Source organism: Erpetoichthys calabaricus, chromosome 7, assembly GCF_900747795.2.
Source record: "Erpetoichthys calabaricus chromosome 7, fErpCal1.3, whole genome shotgun sequence".
Lineage (NCBI taxonomy): Eukaryota > Metazoa > Chordata > Cladistia > Polypteriformes > Polypteridae > Erpetoichthys > Erpetoichthys calabaricus.
The window spans coordinates 142,583,839-142,607,820 of NC_041400.2; the positions used below are offsets into that span (position 1 = coordinate 142,583,839).

The 23,982-nt window shown below is 39.2% G+C and overlaps 1 protein-coding gene across 4 annotated transcripts in view; it reads left to right on the forward strand.

Moving 5' to 3' along the window:
- Positions 1-23,982, forward strand: part of erbin (erbb2 interacting protein) — a 303,640-nt gene that overhangs the window by 68,621 nt on the left and 211,037 nt on the right. For 2 of the 4 annotated variants that reach the window (XM_051929687.1, XM_051929690.1), the window contains exons 2-3: positions 5,975-6,063; positions 14,587-14,655. The gene's annotated coding sequence lies outside the window, so the exon portion shown is untranslated. The remainder of the gene's footprint in view (positions 1-5,974; positions 6,064-14,586; positions 14,656-23,982) is intronic. The other 2 variants (XM_051929688.1, XM_051929689.1) reach the window with 2 other exon arrangements.

Consider the following 23,982-nt stretch of genomic DNA (forward strand, 5'->3'; position numbering starts at 1 on the left):
GGCAGGAGCTTGGTTGCAGCGTTCGCAGGTTGGATCTTGCCCTGGAAACATTTTGGACAGTTTTAAGCGAGACAGATGAGCTCAATATATAATTTTTAGTTGAATAATTCTATGCTTTGCGCATATGGAGCTCGGGTGAATTCTCTGCTTTGCTACCTTCCACTCCTTTTGTGATATATTGATTAAGAGATCTTCTTCCCAATGTCCTCTTGGATCTTTGAAAGGTAGGGACTCTAATAGGATTTTATATAATGCGGAAATGGTGTTTAATTCCTTGAATTTGAGCAGCATTTTTTCCAGCATTGTGGAGGGTACGAGGTGGGGAAAATCGGGCAATTTCTGTTAAACAAAATTTCTAATTTGAAGATAGTGAAAGAAATGTGTAGGTGGGAGGTTGAATTTTGAACGTAATTGTTCAAAAGATGCAAATATGTTGTCTATATAAAGATCTCTGAGCATTTTAATCCCAAAACTTTTCCAGGTATTAAAAACTGGATATGTTTGCGAGGGTTGAAAGAGGTGGTTCTCTTGCAGAGGTGCCACAGATAAAAGATTTTCCATCTTAAAATGCTTTCTAATTTGTTTCCATATTATGAGTGAGTTAAGCACAATTGGGTTATTAGTATATTTGTGATAATTTGCATTTATTGGAGAGCAGAGCAGGGAGTATAAATAAGTACTACAGGATTTTACTTCTATTGTGGACCAAGCCTGTGTATGTTCATATATTTGTGTCCAGGTTTTTATGGCTTGTATGTTTGCTGCCCAGTAATAAAACTGAAAATTAGGTAAAGCCATGCCACCTTCTGCCTGAGGTCTTTGTAGGGTCGCTCTTCGGATACGTGGGTGTTTTGAGTTCCAAATGAATGAGGTTATTGTTGAATCTGTTTAAAAAACGATTTATTGATATATGTCGGAATGTTTTGAAATAAAAAAAGAAGTTTAGGAAGGATTTTCATCTTAACGTTAATTCTTCTGGCTAGAGTGAGATGAAGGGTTGACCATCTATGCAAATCTTGCTTAATTTTTTCCATACAGACGGCAAAATTTTGTTGATAAAGAGCTGTATGTTTACTTGTGATATTTACCCCTAGGTATTTAAACTGATCTGCTATGGTAAAAGGTAGGGTGTCCAACCTAATATTATATGCTTGTGAATTCACTGGAAAGAGTATACTTTTATTCAGATTAATTCTAAGACCAGATATCTTTTGAAATTCTGTTAGTGCTGTTAAAACTGCAGGGACAGTGTTTTCTGGGTCTGATATATATAAAACCATATCATCTGCATATAGAGAAATTTTTTGTTCCAGTCCTCCTCTGACAATCCCCCTTATCTGATAAGACTTTCGGCAGTGAACCGCCAGTGGTTCAATGGCGATTACAAACAGCAGTGGCGACAAGGGACATCCTTGTCTGGTACCACGTTCTAGCTTAAAGTAGTCTGAGCAAATGTTATTAATACAAACTGAAGCTTCTGGATTGGTATACAGTAGTTTGATCCATGTACAAATATTCGGGCCAAACCCAAATTTCTCCAATGCAGTGAAAAGGTAGTTCCATTCAATCATATCAAATGCTTTTTCTGCGTCTAATGATAGTTATATCTCTGGGGTGTTTGATTTTGCTGGTGAATATATAACATTAAACAAGCATTGGAGATTGGAAGATAGGTGTCTGCCTTTAATAAATCCAGTTTGATCCTGTGATATTACAGAGGGCAGCACTTTCTCCATCCTTCTAGCTAGAATTTTTGAGAGTATCTTAACATCATTATTCAGGAGTGAAATTGGTCTGTATGATGCACATTGTAACAAGTCCTTATTTTGTTTAGGAAAGACGGTGATTAATGCTTGACGAAATGTTTGAGGTAGTATTTGGTTGTCTCTAGCTTCTGTAAATGTTGCCAATAAGAGGGGAGCTAGCTGAGTGGCGAATTTCTTATAAAATTCTACGGGGTAACCATCAGGGCCTGCTGATTTCCCTCTTTGAAGTGACTTTATAGCATCTAGTAATTCTGTTAGCGTCAGAGGTTTATCCAGTTCCTCAGCACTTAAAGCATCTATTTGTTGTGTCTGTAATGTATCCAGAAATGCATTAGATTGTGTGTTGTCTTCTTTGAGCTCAGTAGAATATAAGGATTTATAATAATCTCTAAATGCGTGCATTATATTTTTATGGTCAATAATTTCTTCTCCATTCGTGTTGGTGATTACTGGTGTTGCATTGCGAACTTCTTGTTTGTGAATTTGTTGAGCTAAAAGCTTATTAGCTTTTTCTCTGTGTTCATAGTAATGATGTCTAGATTTATAAATAAGTTGTTCAGTTTCTTTAGTTGTTAAGATGTTAAGTTCTGTATGCAGGGCCTGCCTTTTCCTGTGGAGAGATTCACTTGGACGCCTGGCTTGTTCTTCATCTATTCTAGTAATTTCGCTTCTTAGCTCTGACACTTTCTTGGTTTCTAATTTATTTTTGTGGGAAAGATATGAAATAATCTGTCCTCTTAAGAAGGCCTTTAGAGTTTCCCAGAGTGTTCCTGCAGAAACCTCTGTGGGCGTGTTTGTCTCAAGGAAGAAGCTGATTTGTTTGGATATAAATTCTGTGCAGTTCTCGTCTGCCAATAGAAGAGGGTTAAGACGCCATCTGTGAGGTGAGTGTGAGGGGCTTAATGATTTTAGCTCCAAGACTAGAGGGGCATTGTCGGAGATAACAATTGTGTCGTATTTGCATGATTTAATCGTAGGCAGGAAATTATTATCTATAAAAAAAATAATCAATTCTTGAGTAGCTATAATGCACTGGTGAGTAGAACGAATATGTTCTTGAGTTTGGGTTAAGAAATCTCCAGGGGTCTGATAAGTTGTGGTCATTTAAAAACTGTATAATTGTCTTTGCAGTATTAGATGTCATCCCCCCAGTCACAGGAGTCCTATCTAAGAGTGGATTTAAAACACAAAGTCCCCAGCCATTATAATTTTATGAGTGTTCACATTGGGAATGGATGCAAATAAATTTTGCATGAATTCCTTATCATCGACATTGGGTGCATAAACATTTATCAAAATCATTTTACTGTTATATAAGTTGCCCATGACCATCACATATCTCCCTTCGGGGTCCGATACTACATCTGATGCTACAAATGGAACTGTTCTGTGTATGAGAATTCCCACCCCTCTAGTTTTCTTTATAAAGCTAGAATGGAACATTTGGCCAGTCCAGTCTTTTTGTAGTCTGAACTGATCCTTGCTTAGTAAGTGGGTCTTCTGTAAAAATACTATTTTAGCGTTTAAGCCTATTAGGTGAGAGCATACTTTCTTTCTCTTTAATTCGTGATTCAGGCCTTTAACATTCCAGCTCACAAAGTTAACTGTCCCATCATGGAGATATTGATTCTGAGTTTTTAATGTCATTTTATAGTCTTAACTGGTAGTGAGGCAGTTTTAATCTTAATTTCAAAATTCCCCATGAGTTATTGCATTTTAGCCTATTGTTGCATTGATATTTATAGTTATAGGGATTAGAAGAATAGATTAGATATAGCCTGCTCTCCTTCTCTCCCCCCTTTATCCCCCCCCCCCCATTTTGCCTCCCCATATGAGGCTTGATCCCAATTCGTGATGTCCCGGTCCTCTGACATACAAAGAGACAGAGCATGTCCAAAACAAAACAAACCCCACCCCGCAGCGGCCTTAGAGAATTAAAACAAAGAGATATCTATTGCAGCTGAATTCTTGATACTATCTGCCGAAAATATAATCATTAACAGTCTTTAAGCTTAAAATAATATTCAGCGATTTTAAGATATTAAGATAAAAAAGGAATGAACCCTGGGAATGATTTTAAAAAGTAGTCTAGGATAAACATAGTAATTCCTAATGCAATAGTATAATGTAATAGTATAAATATAATAGTAATTTAATAGTAGAAATAGCAATAAACGAAGAGTATGATGTTAAACAGTCTACTTTAAGGTAGTAAAAAAAAAACAAATCCTACTTTAATTACTTCCACACTTCCACACTCGTGTCTATAACTATAATTAAGACATAAACATATAATGTCCAAGTAAAGAAAAGGATGTATAATTATAATACCAGTCTCTTTAAAAGTGGATCCGAGACCAGAGAGCAGATGATAGATCCTTCCCATGCCTTGATAGAGTACGGCTCCTTCTTAACTTTCAAAAGAGTGTCGGAAACAGCTTCTTTAGTTCCTTTTCAGCTTCTTCCTTGCTTGAAAAAATATAATATTGATCTTGAACTTCCACTTTTAGTTTGGCGGGATACAAGAGGCTGTATTTCATATCAGCTTTCTGTAGCAACTTTTTAATGTCAAAGTAGGCTGTGCGTTTTGCAGCTGTTGATGGTGAGAAGTCGGGGAAAATACGAATAAGATTATTTTCAAATATAATCTCTTGCTTGTGTCTGAGAAGTGCCATCACATCAAGCTTACATCGTAGTCGCTCGAAGCAGACAATAAAAGACCTAGGTTTAAAGGTATTTGATCTGTATGTGCGATAAGCAGCTGCTATCTCAATGTCGAGTTTATAATCATCTCCAATTATTTTAGACAGTAAAGGGGCGGCACGGTGGTGCAGTGGGTAGCGCTGCTGCCTCGCAGTTGGGAGATCTGGGGACCTGGGTTCGCTTCCCAGGTCCTCCCTGCGTGGAGTTTGCATGTTCTCCACTTGTCTGCGTGGGTTTCCTCCGGGCGCTCCGGTTTCCTCCCACAGTCCAAAGACATGCAGGTTAGGTGGATTGGCGATTCTAAATTGGCCCTAGTGTGTGCTTGGTGTCTGGGTGTGTTTGTGTGTGTCCTGCGGTGGGTTGGCACCCTGCCCGGGATTGGTTCCTGCCTTGTGCCCTGTGTTGACTGGGATTGGCTCCAGCAGACCCCCGTGACCCTGTAGTTCGGAATATAGCGGGTTGGAAAATGGATGGATGGATGGAATTCTACTGCAAATTTCACTGGGCTTCAGCTTTCTCGTTTCTCAGATATACCCTCAATTCTTATATTATTTCTTCTGTACCCATCTTCCGAATGCAAAAAACTTGGAGACAGACTTGCAGCCCTGGAATTCGCAGCTGTAGCTTTTTCATTGGCGTTAGACGCCAATTGTTCCACTGTTTCAACTCGAGCCGTGAATGCCTGCTTAACGTCATCCAGCTGATCTGTAACGTCATTAATCTGGTCGGCAAGCATTTTCAGTTTGGATCTATTTTCTTCGATGTGTTCCTCTAATTTCTCCAACATGCCTTTAAAGTTCACGTCAAAACGTTTAAATACACACATTTCCCGGTCTTTGTTATCCTTCTTAAGCTCATTTATGGCCGTAGTCATGGCAGTGGCCAGTGTGTAGTGATCATCTCTTTCAGTTCGGAAAGTTTGCTTCGGATTTCGTGCTCCGCGAGTGGAAATGCAGCTCCTGTTACAGCAGGTGCTGCGGGCTCGCGATGAGTAGATGAGAGCACATCCTGCAGGGCCCTTTCTAGTCTTGAATGATCCTCAGAAATCGGCGATCCATCACGACCTGTATCGCTTGCACCTTCGCTCCCATTTTCACTCTCAACTGGAGACGATACAATGGAGCGGGGTCCTAGGAGATCTGCGCATTCGTCTGCTTGTTCCAGGTCAGTCTCTGAGAGGCCATACCTTGCAGTGGGGCCGGATGTCTGTCCAGACTTTGAAGCAGCTTTAAGTTTCTTTTCCGGTTCTTTCTGACTTTTCTTCTTGTTACTCATGCTTGTATATTGTAGTGGAAGTTCCTTGGTCGGGTTGAACACAGGATACCTCTAAATATTATGAAATACGTGGGAATATAAAGCCGCTGCTAGCGGAGCTCTGCTTCAGATGTCCATCTTCTATAAATGGACGAGACCAAACAGCTGCTGATTTTGGTATATTATCATGTTTATTGATATTATGTTGCTTGTGCATAATATTTATAAAATGTCTGTTCCCTTGTTCACAGGTGATTTTATTATTGTTAACCTGGGTGCCCTGGCCCCTTCCATCTGTATCTTAAGCTGCAACAAGAAAAGACGCGTCATAAATGCCAAGGTAAGAAACTGTTCTTATTTTAAAATTGATTGATTTTGTTGTCAAATATAAACTTGTGTTGTTACTAGTGATTATATAGGTAATAGAGTATTTACTAATCAGTTTAACAGTTAATCTAGCAATCCAGAGTAGGGCTGTCCAGTTAGCCAAAAAATGGGGCTTAAACATTCACATTAAAATAAGTACATAGTCTAATATATTCATACTTTGGTTAACAGTTTTACATGGGTGTTACATGCTTGCTTGTACATGCTTTTTTAATGCCTAATTGTTATGGCAATGGCTGCAGTCGCAGCAATAGCAAGAATAAACACTAACAGCAAAAAAAAAAAGAAGAAATCCTACAGATACTCAGGCAGCTGTAATTTATAATTACTCGTATATTTCAATACATTTAATGAAAATGGTCATACGCTAATCTGAAAACTGTAGGTCCTCCAGTTATTTCAGTTGGCTTACAAAAAAGAATATGAACACATCTGAAGTAGTATTTTAATGTTTTTGCGCACTTCGAAAGCAAAGCACACCACCAGCATCATTTAGACTTGGAGAAAGGAGAATTAATAAGGTAAATTTTTGTGAATTCACAGAGCTACGTGTGAAAAACACAGATGAGGCTCATTTGCAGCGCTTCTGCAGACCCGACAATGTATGCAAATGTGTGAATGAACAGTGGGCTTGCTTTGTGAATCTGTAAAGACCGATGAAATGATAATTCACTACAAATGAGGTTGCATTTCGGGGGGGGGGGGAGATATTAAATCTAAAAATAAGAGAGAAAAAACGTGAGGAGATATTGTACAGAGTGGCATTGTTTAGGTTTTTTTGTAACTCTTCTGCTGTCCTGTCTTCAGTTTTACCATTGTGTGAAGTAAGTTATATATTTTTAGTTTTTTTTTTTAATTACTGCTCTAATCAGTAAAGTTCAAGCCCACTAATGATTAACACAAGAACATTCCAGTGCTAATTACAGTGCATTGTAAAGGATCCTAATGATACATTACTATCAGAGTGAAGACACTTGATTTTGATAACCTGGTAATGTCAGAAAGTTAACAATGCAGTTAGCTGGTGCATGAAAAAAATAAACTAATTTTGGATGCAGTTCCTTTGGAATTATGTCTGGAATCATTTCAAATGAGACACTCACTACAAAGAACTTTTACAGAAAACTCAGAGAATGTTGCTGTCTTAAGATGATTAATGAGGTTAAGGTTGCAGAAAAGTTCATTTTAGTCCTGTACTGCTATAATTGAACAAAATATTTTATCAGTCACTGTTTGTTGTGTAAGTAACCTTGAGAGTTTTGCTTTATTTCTGATTCTGATTTTCTGCTGAATGATGGGGTGACAACATGCCAAGCAGTACAGACCTGTGATAAGTTGTCCGTGGCAAAGCTTGATTTTAAATGAATAATTGGGTCCTGGAGTGTGCAGGCACCGAACAAGTGCGGGTGTGTGCATGCTGTCACTTTCATTGGGGAGTTTGGTTAATCTCACATTCACGTGCAAATGCAAGCACATCAGTCAGATGCACCTCGGAGTAGGCAGAGGACCATACATGAACCCAATCAGGCATGATATGAGGGAACCTGCCAGGCAGAGGGGGAGCAACAAGGAAAATAAGAGAACCTTGAATGAGAGCAAGGTATCAGGGGCCAGTGTGAGGAAGAAGAGGCAGAGTGGTCTGCGGCCCTGCAGAGGAGCAAGTGGTTGGAGCTCCATGGGTGGATCGTCCCTGCTGAATTTATGGAGGTTCAGTTATGATGGTGTAGTGAAAGTTCGAGGGACAGTCGGCTTGGACCATCATGGCAGATGCTGACGAAGGCAGCCATGCCAAGAGCCAGAGGTTGTAACTGCTGCTGCTGTCCCTGCAGGGTAAGTCTGGAAGACTGAGAGTGGAAGATGCACTGGGCTCAGGAAGGAAAGAAAGGACCCGGTCAATGCGTGGTTTTATTCAGTTTTTATCATTTGGATTATTTATTGGATTTTAACTCCTGAATATCACTTATTTTATGTATTATTTATTTATTAAAAACCTGTTTGTTTCACATTGCACTTTTTGAACCCTTTTCTCTGGTTTTGGTAAAAGCACTGAACGGTTTTGCACCAAGCCCTTGCTGATTGTGTGTGTCCTCATTTGCATAGCTCATCTTGGTTCTTGGGGTTGGTTCATTACTGTAGACCGTTCTGGGTTCAAGAGGCTCCTAGAAGCAACCAGGGAGCATGACGCAAACATGTAACATCATAAGACCAGGTCCCCCTTTCCTCAGCAATTTTTTCAGTTCCTTCTGGGGAAATCACAGGCAATTCAGATAAAATAATACCTCTAGTATGTCCTGGGTTTTGTGAATGGATAATTTTCTACATGCCCATGCCTGGTACACCAACCACATGCTAATGTACAAAGGGGACATCCTAACCACATGTCCAAACCACCTCCTCTGTTGATCTAGAGAATCAGTGGTTCTACTCTAGGATCCTTCTGTATTGTTTATCTTCTCACCTTATCATGGTGTGTGAGCCCAGCCGCCCTGGTTAGGAACCTCATTTTGCATACATGTACACGTTTGTGTTACTACCCAGCACTCGTAACTCCGTGTGAGGTTGGGAATGTAGGGTGATCAGTAAATCTTTACAAATACTGAAAGCTTTTTTTTTTTTTTTTAATCGTAGTCCACCATGACATTGATGAATTTGTGGCTGCTGCACGTGATTTGTTACCTCTTACCTTACTTATATAGTATAGTGTATGTACTTGAACCTCTTCATGTGCAGCAGCTCATCACCCCTTACCTTTATGGAGAAGGTCACTCTTTTTTAGAATAGGACCTGAACTTGTCACATTCTGCCATCAGCTATTTCAGTACATGCTGGTGATCATGATTTGAAAAAGGACAACATCATACGCATCATAAAAAAGAGACTGACTTTACATTTCCAAGCTGGAAAATCACTAAGCCTTCTTTGCAAATTGCAGTCTATCTGTTGTCCTTCTTGAACATAATTGCCTTAACAACAAATATGCAAGCAACAACTTCTGCTCTTCGGCTACGTTGCTCAGAGGGAAGGTATTTAGCTGTACTTTAGCCCTGTACTGTTTTATGACCAGAAGATACCATGCAGCACAGGTTCATCAGTTTTTCCCCAAGTCCGTGAAGCCCATTTTACAGGATTGGCAAACTCTCATAGACCCCTCATATGCTTATGCAAAGGCATAAAGTTTGATCCATCTGGATGTCTGGCTTAGATGTCATAGTTATTTTTTGTTCTCAAACTCTATCATAGTCTTTCCCAGGGAGGCTAAGAAATTTGATCCTTTGGTCACTGGATCCTGAAGGGTCAGAAAGACAATTGGCTTCAGCCTTGTTTCATCATCGTACTCAATGTATTTTCTAATGGATCACCTATCAAAGATTATTTTCATCTACTCTTCACCTTTTCCATCTTTTGCCTTCTAATAGACTTTAGATCTTACTAGGTGAAAATATCTGTTTTAACTTGAGTTTCTGGCTAAAACTTGAACAAGCTCAGATGTCAGTTAAGTAAATGTAACCTTCTCAAAAACACTTAATCCGGTTAAGCGTACATGAATGAAGAGATCATTATTTGCTTATACTATCTGTTTAAAGTATTTGAACAGTTGAGAGGTTTACTTACTGTCTTTGGTGACTCTTCCTATCTCAGTAGATGGATTAGGAGAGTATGGGGGTTCATGAAGTTGCTGGAAAGGGGTGTGTGGCCCTCCCGATATCTGTGCAAAAGGAAGAAGAGTCCTGGTGCTTCCTGGTTTGCTATATGGTTGTGAGACATGGACACTATCCAGTGACCAGAGATGAAGACTGGACTCCTTTGGTATTTTGTCTCTTCGGAGAATCCTTTGGTACCGCTGGTTTGACTTTCTGTTCCATGAGTGGTTGCTCACGGAGTCCCATATGAGGCACGTTATCTGCATTGTGAAGGAATGTCAGTTATAGCACTACAGCCAGGTGGTGTCATTCCTAGAGGTTGAGCCACCTCACAGGATCCTCATTGTTGAGGACCAGAACTTCTGGCCCAGGCCAAGGGGACTCCCACATATCAACTGGCTGTGGCAGATAGATGGTCATTTCCGGGTGGTGGGACTGGACTGTGTGTCTGCCTGGGGGGTTGCTATCCAGGATCCTGAGCTGTTGTGTTGTGGGTGTGGCAATGCACTGTAACAGTGCATACTCCCCAACCTGAGCCTATGTAAATGAAGATAATGACCAAGAACGTTGCCAGAGAAGTTGCAGTGTGACACCAGCCTAGGTGAATAAGGTTGCAGAAGGTGGACAACCAACAGTCGTGGTTCCAGAGATTTCAACCTGTTATACAGGAAACCTCTACTAACTACCATACTCAAAGCAAAAAATGTTAGTAGGATTTCAGAAGGAGAATGGATCTGCTTAGTAAAGTGAAAATAAGGGGATATGACAAATCCAGAGCAGAAGCGAAAATGTTACATAGCAGACCACAAGGTAAAAACAGGGAGACAGGACTGAAACATTTTAATGAAAGTGATTTACTCAAGTCCTGTAAACGCCAAAGTGACTCTGCTTCGTTGGGCCCCTGAACAAGGCCCTTAACCTGCAATTACTCCGTCCTGGGTATGACGTTAATCTGCATCCAGCCCTAGGCCCTCCAACCAGCAGGGAAAAACCTGGGGGTTGGTGGCAAAATTGGCACTCCAGCCACCATAAAAAACCTCACACTGGTTCCATTCCATCTAAACTAGTGTGGTGCTGAGGTGTCACTCGTTGCATGGCTGCACTCTGGTCCTGATCTGGGATCCTGAGTTGGTTTGTCATGTGGTGGGTGTGGCAATGCGCTATAGTATCAGTGCATGCTCCTAACCTCTGTCTCCCTCTCAGGTTGGTGAAAAAAAAGCTTTACATAATAAAAATCGTTGAACATAAACGATGAAGGAAAGCGAGTAAGAGTTGAGAAATGTTTAGAGGAGTTGAACAGGCATCATGCATTTTTCCAGTAGCAGCAACATTTTTTTGCCTATAATTTTTCTTAATTTATAAGTGGCAGCTGTCACATCCTATAAAGGCACACAGTAAGGAGCTATTAAGGAGTTAAACATCTGGTAGAACATATGATTTATGCACAGTAATAGTCAATTCTCTTCCTGAACAAAACCTTCAGTGTTGTCAGGCTTGAATAAGCAGTGCATTCTAACTCTGCTCATCCCATTAGAAACTTTTTTTTTCCCCACATGTTCAGGGTGAGAGCAAAATATGATACGGATAAAATGAAGAAAAGTGTCAATTTTGACAACTGCTAAGCATGACGGATAGAATAAAGCCAAGGAGAGGGAGATTTCTTTGCCTGGTATAATATGTTAACTATAAAATTTAAAGATAATAATAGATTTAGATTCCCAGATACCGGACAACCAGGAATGGTAGATGGAAATACTAATGTTTGGCAATGTTGATTTTTAGATTGGATGGCTTATTTAGAAACTATAAGGATTCAAGCAAAAAATTGACTTAGAATATTTTGTGGATCTGCTGACACATGCCAAGAGAGAGTGAAATGTCACATGCATGAGCTGAATTGTAGTAGTTGGAGGTTCTTATTTATGGCAGAAAAATAGCTAGAGCTTTGAACCGTGGCTAACATAGGTTCCAATGATAGAGCTGTGTTAGTTTCTTTTCTCACACACACAACTTTACACATGTAATAATAACTGTTGGATCTATTCATCTCTGTTGGATCTATTCATCTGAGTTATATTCTTCTGTGTGTGGGTATTTAATTTAACTATTATTATTTAATGTCTTAGTTCTGTGTACAGTTTTTTTTTTTTGTTTTAGAAAACTGAACAGTTTTTGATAATACTAGGGGGCCCCCTGCTCGATTTGCTCGCCAACCCTCTGGGGTGGGTCTTGGGTACCCGCTATCTCATGGCTAAAGCCGCTCGAAGGATGCCAGGGCGCCCCTCTGTTAGAAAAAGCTATTGTATTTAAAAAGGTGGTATATAGAGGAGTAAGTGGGACACGGGAGGAAGACAGTTTGGTCCTTAGTTATTATAGATAGAAAATCAGTTACTTGAGTATTTCACTATAACTGTCTATTTTAAATACCAATGAATAATAAAACGTAGTAATAAGTAAAAGTTAAAAAGTAATACATAATAAAAAGTAATTAAAAAATTAAATTACATTAATGCCTTGTCAAAAACAATATTATGAATGATTTTATCCTCTAACTTATATTCCATAAACATTGCATTTTTGTTTTTCTGTTTGCATATTGTTCTGCATGTTTTTCTCTTTTTTTGTTTATTGGATGATTCTCTTTGTTCTTGATTTTTATTATATGCAGCTCTTTTTTTGTTCATTTTCCTTTTTTCGACGTTCATTATCAGCTCTTGCCACTGTTATTCTATTGCAGTCTAAAATTCGACGTTCTTGACTAGATAATTTGCTTTTCTGCCTTGCCATTATATATCCGACTGTGTTGAAGGGCGAGTTAGCAGCACTGAGAGTGTCACGGGGTTTTACTGAGAGAGGATGTACACAGTAGGAGTAATGATTGGGCGGGCAGTGTGCAGGGGACTGGTCAAGAGAGACCAGATATGGAAATTGGTACAGTATTGGCATGCAAGCATAATAATATTATTGTACCTTTTATCTTATGCCCCTCTTCATCAGAGGTGTATTCGTCTAAAATGCTAAAAGCACCTACTGTTGTTGCCGTGTCTATCTGTCTTTCTTTTTGCCTGCCTGCCTGCCTTCCTGCCCACATGAAAGTGTGGTGTAGTGGGTCCACAGCTCAAGTCCAAAAGGCCACTTTTTAAATAAATTGCTGCACGTGCGGCTTAGAGACGGGGCGTGGTTGTGTGGCCGAAGTGGTTCCCGGGGTGATTCGTGATGTGGACGGTCCTCGCTTAAGTGCACAGGTGAGGAGTCGTCCGCATCCGTAATTGTTGCCGGGAGCCACTGATTGCTACACCTGATCCACGTCCCCGTAATAATAGAAGCACGAAGCGGTTAGAGGGTTAGAACAGGAAAGAACAGAAGGTTAATGGAGAAGAAGGCAGGAAGCGGTGAGAGGAAAGCCGGTGCAAGAGAGTGAGAACGAGCGAGCGCAGGCTTGCGGGCAGCTGAGCAGTGAGCCCTAGCGGGGTGTTTGGCCGACACCTAGGGCAGTCGGTAGTGGTGGCTCCTGCTGAGCATGTAGTTGAGGAGCAGGAGTGACCGGAAGAAGGTTGGCTCGCCGCAGCGAAGACAGCGGGAGTTGGGAGGCTTGGGAGGTGGATGCCCCAGCGTGAAAGTCCTGGTCGCTGAGGAACCCAAGTCTCAGTCTGGGGAGAACAGAACCAAAGTCAGGGATCGGGAAGACTCCAGACCAGCAGGTTAGCTGCAGCTAGGGTGACTCCCCTGGTGCATTGCCTAGATGGGAGAAGCAGGGGAGTCGTTAATCATCAGAAGAAGAATGCACCGGGCTTTATTTTTAAAAGGACAGCTTCCAACCATTGTTTTAACCTCGTTTTAAAAAGGATTTTTTCTATTTATTGGATTTTAACCTTCACCAGTTCACTTGTTTTGTTGAATTATTTAAAGATTTTTGAAATGCACTGCACTATTTATTTGAACACTTTGATTGTTGTTGTTTTAATAAAAGCACTTGGCACTTTTGCACCATCCCCTTGCTTTGTTGTGCCTAACTGTTTAGCTCATCGGTGATGTTACCGACGGTTTCGGGTTCAAGGACTCCCAGAAGCAAGATTGGAGCATGGAGTAGAACCTGCATCATCACAGAAAGAATATGGCTCCCAGTGGACTAATTTTATAGATATTTGTTACGCTTCATGGAAATTTGTTGAGAAATTTTTATTGTGATATCTTGTATAAAGCATTTTTTAATTTATTAAAAATAATTTTTAATAAGTTTTCTTTTGACAACTTATTAACATTTCCAAATGACAATATGTGCATTGGCACTGCTTTACATTGCAACAAATTCATATGCAAAAACTGGAGAAAAAAATTTGAAACAGGATTTGTTTATTTTAGCAAAATAACCTGCCCATTGGGTAAACAAAATTTACTTGGCAAGATGCCTTAAAACAGGCTAAGTCATCTTAAATACAAATTTCTTGATAAGTTAATAAATCTTACAATAAGGAAACCAAGATTTAATATTTTAATATGAAATCTTTTCATGTGCTAGTTAGGCAAGCATGGTACAAGGTCTTCCTTTCTTCAATAATTTCAAGATTTAGAAATGAAATCATAACCAGCCTTGAAGAAATGATACTGATGTATCCTTACTATATAGTGTTAAAAAGTGTGAATCTTGTAATGTCTTAAATGAATATTCCTTTACAACAAATTACCATTTGTTTTCTTAACTGTAATACAGTATATAATTTCATAGTGGTCAGTTTGATTCATATCATTTGTTCAGTTATTTACTTTTAAGTTGAATCCTGCATTTTGTTTTTTATTTTATCACAAGTGCAAAGTAACAGTTTTCTCTATTTTAGAAGCATCATCAGAAGGTCAATTTGCCTGCTTGTTAAAAATAGAAGGGCTTGAGACCAGGAGGAGACTGGGTAAGCACCTGGATTTCTGCTTTTCTTACTTTTGATAAATTATATAGGACAGATTAAATGTTATTGTCTTGATTTTAAATTAGATATGTTATTAAATGTTATTGTCTTGATTTTAAATTAGATATTTGTTGAATTTAAAGTAGTTGTTTCTAATGATATTTTATTTGGAGAATAGTTTAGAATAGTTTAATTGAAGCACAATATATACAGTAATATACCAGGGTAACACAGTACATGAACATATTTTTATATTATACACATTCAGACATTTAAACCATTTTGATTTTTTGTTATTCTTCTTAACACTTGTAAATTTGGTTTTGTACGATAACGTAAGACTTGCCAAGGTTAGTTGGCATTGATGGAGCATAAGACAAAACTTTAGGTGGTAGAGATCCCAGATAAAATGAAACTCTAGAGCCCACAGTCTTTGAAGTGAAAAGGCACAGGTGAGTTTTAAGTACACTCACTCTTCAAACTTTTCCATGAGCACATGTACTGTAGTGCAAGTTAGCATTCATGATTTTTGTGGAATATGTTGAATGTTTGGCAACTGGTCCTGTTTCAGGTGGACCTGTTGTGCTTCATGTATTCTGGTGTCTTTTTCTGTCTCACACAAACAGAAACACATGTAGCAGAAATGCTGTTGTCTGGAATCTTTTGAAAATGTAACATTTGCATTAGTCACGGTTAAACATGAATGAAAAATGTATCAAATTTTGGAATTCAGAGCATGCTTATGTATGTTTGTACATTATGAATTTCCCTATTGGATCAGTGAAGTTTATCTAATCTAATCAAGGTAAATGACAAAACTTGCTCTTTCTTTCTAAACTGTATTTGTTGTTTAGACATAAACAAGTAAGCCCGCGATTCTCTAGAGAATCGTAAATCCAAGAATGGCAATCAGTTTCTGTTCCGTCCGATATTTGGATGGATGACATATCATGGAGGGTGGGTGCGTCTGGGGAAATGTCATTTAATTAAATAAGCATATCTGTACTAAGGCGGTTTCGTTTTGTGGAGACATGATTCCATTGCCTTTGCTGACACTGACTGGTGGCAGAGTGGAGCACAGCAAGTTTAGTTTGCAGGTTGTGGTGTTCGTGTGCCAGCCACTGAGTCTGGGAAGTCGCTGGGTTAGAGTCTGTGACCATTATGTGATCTATATTACTGGCACAGTGGATTAGAGCAAGTGTAGTGTACAGGTTATGTTGTGTGGGTGCCACCTACTGACTCTGGGAAGCTGCTGCGTTTGACTCTGGGGCGGGCGCCACGGTGCAGTATGTTGTGTTATTTGGGCGCCACCTACTGACTCTGGGAAGCCGCCGCGTTTTGGTAAGCCGCTGCGTTTGACTCTGGACTCTGGGGCGGGCGCCGCCGCGTTTTGGGAAGCTGCTGCGTTTGACTCTGGACTCTGGGGCGGGCACCAAGGCCGCAGTGTGCATGCGCCTCGGTGCGTCCGCCGTGCATAAATTAACTGTGGTTTAGTAATATAGATATATAAATCAGATTTGATAAGCAAGTGATGAAAATCACCCTAATTCTGTTAGCTCATTCACACTGTATTTAACGATAGGACATTAGCTTTATTTATGGTTATCACAAAGCTTTATTTAATTTGAAGTTTTAGCCTTATAAAATAGACAAAATTTTTTGCTGGTATATGATGTATTCAGGGAGTAGAAATATTGTATGTAACAACTTTTCCAGTTATTACTGCTACCTCAATAATAAAATAGTTGAGATTTATTCTGGTGCAGAGAAACTGGAGGTTTCCATTTTTGAGTCATATAATCTATATTAATCTTTCAATATAAAGATTTGTTCTGTCAATCCTGAAAACTGTCAAGAGTTCTAAATCTGTACAGAATGATGAAAAGTCTCTTGTGGTGTCTCACCTTATCAGTAGTTTGATAATACAGCTTTCTCGAACCCACATAATCCAGTTCAGGGTAATGAGGGGGATGAAGTATAGCCAGATTTGTTTGGATTGGTACTATTCCTGTGTATTTCACTTTATATTAGGACATTGACATCATAGCAAATTGAATTTTATAAAGATACTATAACTGTAAAGTAATATGAGATAAAAATATATTCTAATTCAATTAATAATTTGTTCTCTTTTTATGTAGGTCTTGTTAGCTTATGTGTTACAGTTAAGAAGGGCACTTTATTTGCAGAAGAGATGTACAGTTTTATTATGCAGTTCAAATACCATAAGCAATAGATGAAAGTATGTACATTGTTATTATCAGAACATAGTTCTGACTCCCACAGTGAATTCTGATGGTACACTATAATAGAGTATATCACAGTCCAGCACCCACCCACACCAAACTTGTGATACTTTTCATGGCAAGAATAAGAGTTCTTAAATCTATTACTGTTGTGTCTTAGGAATCTAAATCTAGATCCTCAATTGAAATGATATGAACAGAGGATGGTTTAGGATCTTTTAGGATATAGTAGTACTTATTTACCTGCTTATAACAAATGTTAGGGAAAGATTTTGCTGCTTTCCAATAATTTTAGGACAAGCTATATCAATACTGTTGAGGCAGTTTTTTGTGTTTTGGTGTCCTAGGTTGAGCCTCTTATTATTTAAGGCAATAGTTAGAATCAAAGGTACTCCTTTAGTTAAAATGTAATGTTTTCATAACAACACAGTCCTATCATTAAAGCAACTCTATGCTGTTAGCTGATAGAAGATTTTTTGCTGTTTTTTCTTTTATCAAAAAGTAAAATGTATCATCTGTATGTACAGTATACCAACTTGTACACAGGTTTTGCTGTCATACATTTCAAAGTATATTTTCACAACCCATTAAAATAGAATAATGACGAACCTAATATACACAGTTTATTATGTACTCTCTACACCTTTCCACAAATTCTACACTCCAACATATCATATGTCTTGGCATAGCGGTATGTGGTTTTAATTGGGCAGATCAGTGTTTTATGCCTTAGTCTTTATTTAGGGACTGAAATGTTTGAAACAAGTGACTTTACATGTGGCTTGAAACTTGGTGCTAGATGTGTCGTTTCTATCAGCTGTTATCAGGGGCTTTTAGCAAACAACTGTTTAACAGTTTTCTAAGAATAATGTGAAAAGCAAAAAGCTTTTGCATCATGGGGGGATCAAATAAGAATGGTGAGAATCCCACAAGTAGACAGACAGTCCACTATCAGACAGACTGCATCTGAATTCAGCATTTGTGTGCAAAATGTCATCTTAGGTTGCACCACTTATTAGGCCAGATTTATACTTCACGCGACACATGCTGCAGCGGACGCTCCTGCTACGCAAGCGTTGTAGTGTTTATACTTGCGCGTGTACTTTACGTAAATCTGGAGGAATCCGCCAGGTGGCAGTGCGAGATATTATCACAGTGAGAACATGTTCGGCTTCTCTGTGTTGTGAATTGCCTAGAACACCCATTAAATTCCGATGACACCTTACCACAATATCTCTGAAAAGGATGTTTATTGATTAAATCCAGGGATGTGTCCATTCCAGCAAGCATTGGGCACGAGTGAGAAACAATCCCTGGACGAGGCCTCAGCTTATCGCAAGGTGAATACAAGCACACACACACTAGCGTCATTTTAGCAGCACCAAATCCCCAAATCTGCATACCTTTGGAAGGAAACTGGAGCACACTGAGGAAACTCAGCAGGGAATATCAGCGACGTGACTCCCTGTAAGACAGCAGCGCTAACACTCTGCCACTGTGTCACCCCCATGTGTGTAATTATTAACAATGTTCATTATTTAAATGAAATTACTGATTTATCTGTAAAATGTAATATATATACTTTTAATGCTTTTCATCATGAAAGTGATATCAAGTATAAATCTAAGGATTCTAAATGTGCAGAGAGTTGGAATATCATACATTTAATGTGCTCAGTGTGGCGATCTATTGCTTGTGATCCGCTGCTGTCAGGACCAGAGGAAGCCCTAGAAAAAAAGACGGCACAGAAGACGGTATGTGAGACTTTTAAAATGTATCGTGTCATCACGATCGGGAATATGCGATGCTTGACTATAAAAGCACCATGAATACATCGAAGTGCGCACACCGATCTTGTAGGATCCGCAAAGCGGCTTTCTGTCACATGTAGATAGTAAACAGAGACTCTGACGACACATTCCATCTTTTAGCACATTGCGCCCCCCGACTTTTTGCTAGTACTGCAACTCACGCACGCGTTGCGTTAATTTCTGAGGACCTGCTCAGAGGACGCATCAAATGAACGCTGAGAACGCGTGGCCGCCATGATGCGGGCGCGTACGCGTTCTGAGCGTGAAGTATAAACGAGCCCTTAGACTTTGTCTCAAATGTGCTGGTTGCTTTTCTGCAAAAAACAAAAAATCAAAGAAAGAAGGTCTGAAGTGGGCACAGAGGCATCAAAAATTCCAATGTCAAGAAGTGAAAAAAGTTGTGTGGTTAAATTAATCCAGGTTCCTTTAACATGATGCTAACAGAAATATCATAATTTGGTTGCTGTCCTGTTTGTCAACACAACAGGCGGGTGGTGGCTTTGTGATGTGTGTGGAACGTTTTACTGGCAAACATTAAGAACCCTAATACCAGCTGAAGAACATCTGAACAGCAAGGTTTATCTGAACATTGTTGCTTAAAAAGTTCATCCCTTTATGGCTACCATTACTGCTGTACATTTTTCTGCTTTGTTTAGTCAATGTGATCTTCCTGAATCTGCGTCCTCCGATACGGAGGAGCTCTGCTCCTGGTTTCATTCCACCTGCCAAACTGTTTTAGATGCTGTGGCTCCATTAAAAACCAGGCAGCCTAAAATGAAATCTGAGCCCTGGCTGAATGACACAACTCGCGCTGTCAGACGCGAGTGCCGGAAAGCTGAGCGCAAGTGGAGAAAGGACAATTTGCATGTATCGTTTCAAGTATTGAAAGACTGCTGGCGTCGTTATCAGTTTATTGTGAAAGATGCCAAAAGAGCGTACATGTCAAATATTATTCTGTCAAACTGTCACAAACCTCATGTGTTATTTGACATTAAAGATAGGGTTTTAAATGCTCCACAGAATGCCTGTATGGAACCTTCTTTTGAGACATGTGAGAAATTTTTGCACTTCTTTGTGGATAAGGTGAATAATGTTAGGGCTCATATACCTCTCACTGTTTATGACCCTTTAGCTGTACTCCCCTGCTCTGCTGTTTTTTATCAGTTTGAGCTGGTGACTCTATCTTGTTTATATGAGATTGTTGGTCAATTGAAGCCCTCAGGTTCTCCTTTTGATGTTGTCCCACCTTCTCTTTTTAAAGAGATTATTTCTGTTTTAGGGCCATCTGTTCTTGCTATTATCAATAGCAGCCTTTCCTCAGGCGTAGTTCCTAATTTGTTTAAACATGCCATAGTGCAACCATTGATCAAAAAACCAAGCCTAGATCCCACTGTGCTATCCAATTTTAGACCGATTTCCAAGCTTCCATTTCTGTCCAAAATTTTGGAGAGAAGTGTGTATATTCAATTGAAAGCCTTTTTAGATGAAAGTGATGTGCTTGAAGTGTTTCAATCTGGTTTTAAGCCGCTTCACAGTACTGAAACCGCATTACTGAAGGTTTTTAATGACATCCTTTTGGCAACAGACTCAGGGGATTATGTGATTTTAGTTCTGCTCGATTTAACAGCTGCTTTTGATACTATAGATCATAGTATTTTATTATCTCGTCTGGAGCATTGTGTGGGCATTCGTGGTATTGCCTTGGCGTGGTTTAAATTGTACTTGACTCAAAGAACTTTTTCAGTGAGGCTAGATGAATTTAGATCCTCCTCTGCTTCACTATCATGTGGGGTTCCGCAAGGCTCCATACTTGGTCCTCTGCTATTTTCTTTGTATCTCCTGCCTCTTAGCTCTATTCTTAGAAACCATAAAATTGCTTTCCATTGTTATGCAGACAATACTCAGGTTTATGTACCCCTCAAACGCAAGGATGCTTACTCCATACAAACTTTGGTTATGTGCCTAGAAGAGGTGAAAGCTTGGATGGCAGTGAACTTCTTAAATTTTAATGAAAATAAGACAGAGGTTATAGTTTTTGGTCCTGGGGGCACCAGTGGGTCTGTTTCTACTTCTGCTCCTGTGGATTTGGGTCCCCTAGCACAATATGGTACACCTGTTATTACAAATTTGGGTTTTAGGATAGATGAGGATTTTAGACTGGACGGTCAGATCAGTGCGTTGGTGAAATCTTGTTTTTTTCAGCTAAGACGTTTGGCGAAGATAAAAAACATTCTTTCCAAAGATCAATTTACAACAGTAATCCATGCCTTTATTACAACCCGGCTGGACTATTGTAATTCGTTGTATGTTGGTGTTAGCCAGTCCACCCTGTCTCGGCTCCAGCTGGTGCAAAATGCTGCTGCACGCCTTTTAACTGGCACGCGAAAGAATGAGCACATTACACCTGTATTATCCTCACTGCACTGGCTGCCTGTTCAGCTTAGAGTTCATTTTAAGATTCTTTTATTTGTTTTTAAGTCCTTAAATGGGCTTGCTCCGCCCTACCTCGTTGAGATGCTGCATATGCACTCTCCTTCCCGCTCACTCAGATCAGCTGGTCGGCTGCTTCTGGATGTGCCTAGGACTCAGCGAAAGCTCAGGGGGGATAGGGCTTTTTCCGTTGTGGCTCCAAGGCTCTGGAATTCACTGCCGATCCACATTAGACAGGCCTCCTCACTGCCCATTTTTAAGTCTGCTCTTAAGACTTACCTTTTTGGTTTGGCGTTTGATCATGTGTGAGCAGTTGATTTTACTCTGTTTTAACTCTGTTTAGTTGTGTTACTATGTTTTAATTAGTTTCATTTATTGTATTTTATTTACTTATTTATTATTTTGTTTTTGTTTAAAATTTATGTTAGCCTATGTTCAGCACTTTGGTCAGCGGCTGTTGTATGTAAAGTGCTTTATAAATAAAGTTGACTTGACTTGCAGTCAGATGGGCTCTTCTCTTGTGCTAATATACTATGTCACTAGGAATATATTTTTGCTGAATCGTTCTAGGAACACGATAGTTATCCCTGGATCACGTTCACTTACTCAATTACAGCCAGGTCTATATTTGGCATAAATCTATTGGTAAAACGTCTTAGCATCATTTTTAATCCAGCCATAAAATAAATCCTGAATTCAAGTTCCAGTCCTAACTCTAGTCCCATTGTGCTATGATTTCTGAGGTAAAATCTTAGTAGAATTCATTGTATTTTCGAGCCAGCTTATACATCCAAAACTCACAATTTCCACTTTGCTCTTTTGATGAATTGTAGTCACTACTTCATAAAATACAAGTTGTCAGTCCAGTCTGTAGTTCACTTTCAGTCGTGTCACTAAGCTTGAGTTTTAGAAGTCTGACCTTGGTTTGTGGCTCTCTGTTTTTGCTGCTTGTTCTGTGCTAAAATTGTCTGCCTTTTTTTATCAGCAGTACTTTTAAATTTTTAAGTATGGTTTCTTATTAGGGTAGAATTTGACAAGGATTATAATATCCTTATAGAATAATGCTTATTAGTTCATCAATAGTAGTGCATGGGTGACTCTAAGAAGATATTAAGCTCAGTCCAAATAGCCTCACAGACATTGAATACATTTGTCAGAACAAATTAGATTTTTTTTTTTCTTTTTCATCTTGATGTGTACATCTTATTATTTAATAATGCATATCTTATTCCTTTGGGAGTCTAGCTCTATACGTGTGTGTCTTTAATACAGTGATCCCTCGCTATATCGCGCTTCGCCTTTCGCAGCTTCACTCTATCGTGGATTTTATATGTAAGCATATTTAAATATATATCGCGGATTTTTTGCTGGTTCGCGGATTTCTGAGGACAATGGGTCTTTTAATTTCTGGTACATGCTTCCTCAGTTGGTTTGCCCAGTTGATTTCATACAAGGGACGCTATTGGCAGATGGCTGAGAAGCTACCCAACTTACTTTTCTTTCTCTCTCTCTTGCGCTGACTATCTGTGATCCTGACGTAGGGGGTGTGAGCAGGGGGGCTGTTCGCACACCTAGACGATACGGACGCTCGTCTAAAAATGCTGAAAGATTATCTTCACGTTGCTACCTTCTGTGTGCAGCTTTTAAGTATGCTGCACGGTGCTTCGCATACTTAAAAGCTCAAAGGGCACGTATTGATTTTTGACTTTGTTTCTCTCTCTCTCTCTCTCTCTCTCTCTGCTCCTGACGGAGGGGGTGTGAGCTGCCGCCTTCAACAGCTTTGTACCGGCGGTGCTTCGCATACTTAAGCCAAACAGCCCTATTGATTTGTTTGCTTTCCTCTCTGTTTACTTTGAAGAGGAAGATATGTTTGCATTCTTTTAATTGTGAGACAGAACTGTCATCTCTGTCTTGTCATGGAGCACAGTTTAAACTTTTGAAAAAGAGACAAATGTTTGTTTGCAGTGTTTGAATAACGTTCCTGTCTCTCTACAACCTCCTGTGTTTCTGCGCAAATCTGTGACCCAAGCATGACGATATAAAAATAACCATATAAACATATGGTTTCTACTTCGCGGATTTTCTTATTTCGCGGGTGGCTCTGGAACGCAACCCCCTCGATGGAGGAGGGATTACTGTACTCCTATAAAACTGATCAAGCACACAGTTTTTATCAGTGTGATGAGCTGAGATTATGACTTACTGCTGAAAATTACTTAGTGGTTTCTACATAGTAATCAGAGGTAAATGGCTTAAAGTTAAACTCCAGAGTTAGAGATGTTGAGTAAAGTTTCTGTATCACCCTAAAGATCACCTGCTACATTACAAAATTAACGATATACACGCAATTCAATATTTTTAAACTACTTTCCTCAAATTCACCTCTTAAACATTTTGATTGTTAGGCTATTAAAATTATCAGCATTACACTTATTTATAAAATAAATAAATAAATAAACTTGTCATGATCAGAAGCTTTAATTTAAATTGTTTTATATACGATTTTTACACATCACATACATTTTAAAGCTATTAACTGTCATTTGTGTTACCTTGCATGTTTATATTCAGTTTTGTGCTTTTTTTTCCTTGCGTGTAATAAACCTTTTATCATAAAGTGATTTATATTTTATACTAGTATACATACTCCACAAATTGTGCAAGAACAGTTTTAGTATTTGTTCTGTACTTTCTGGAAACCAACACTTCTTTTCCTTTACTGTAGAAGCAGTTGAAAGTAAAATATGACCTATTTTGCTTAACTCCAGTTAATTTCCAGTTCTAGAAGCTATCTCTTGCAATGTGTTACTTACCTGTGTTATCAATCTGTAAAGGAGTACAAT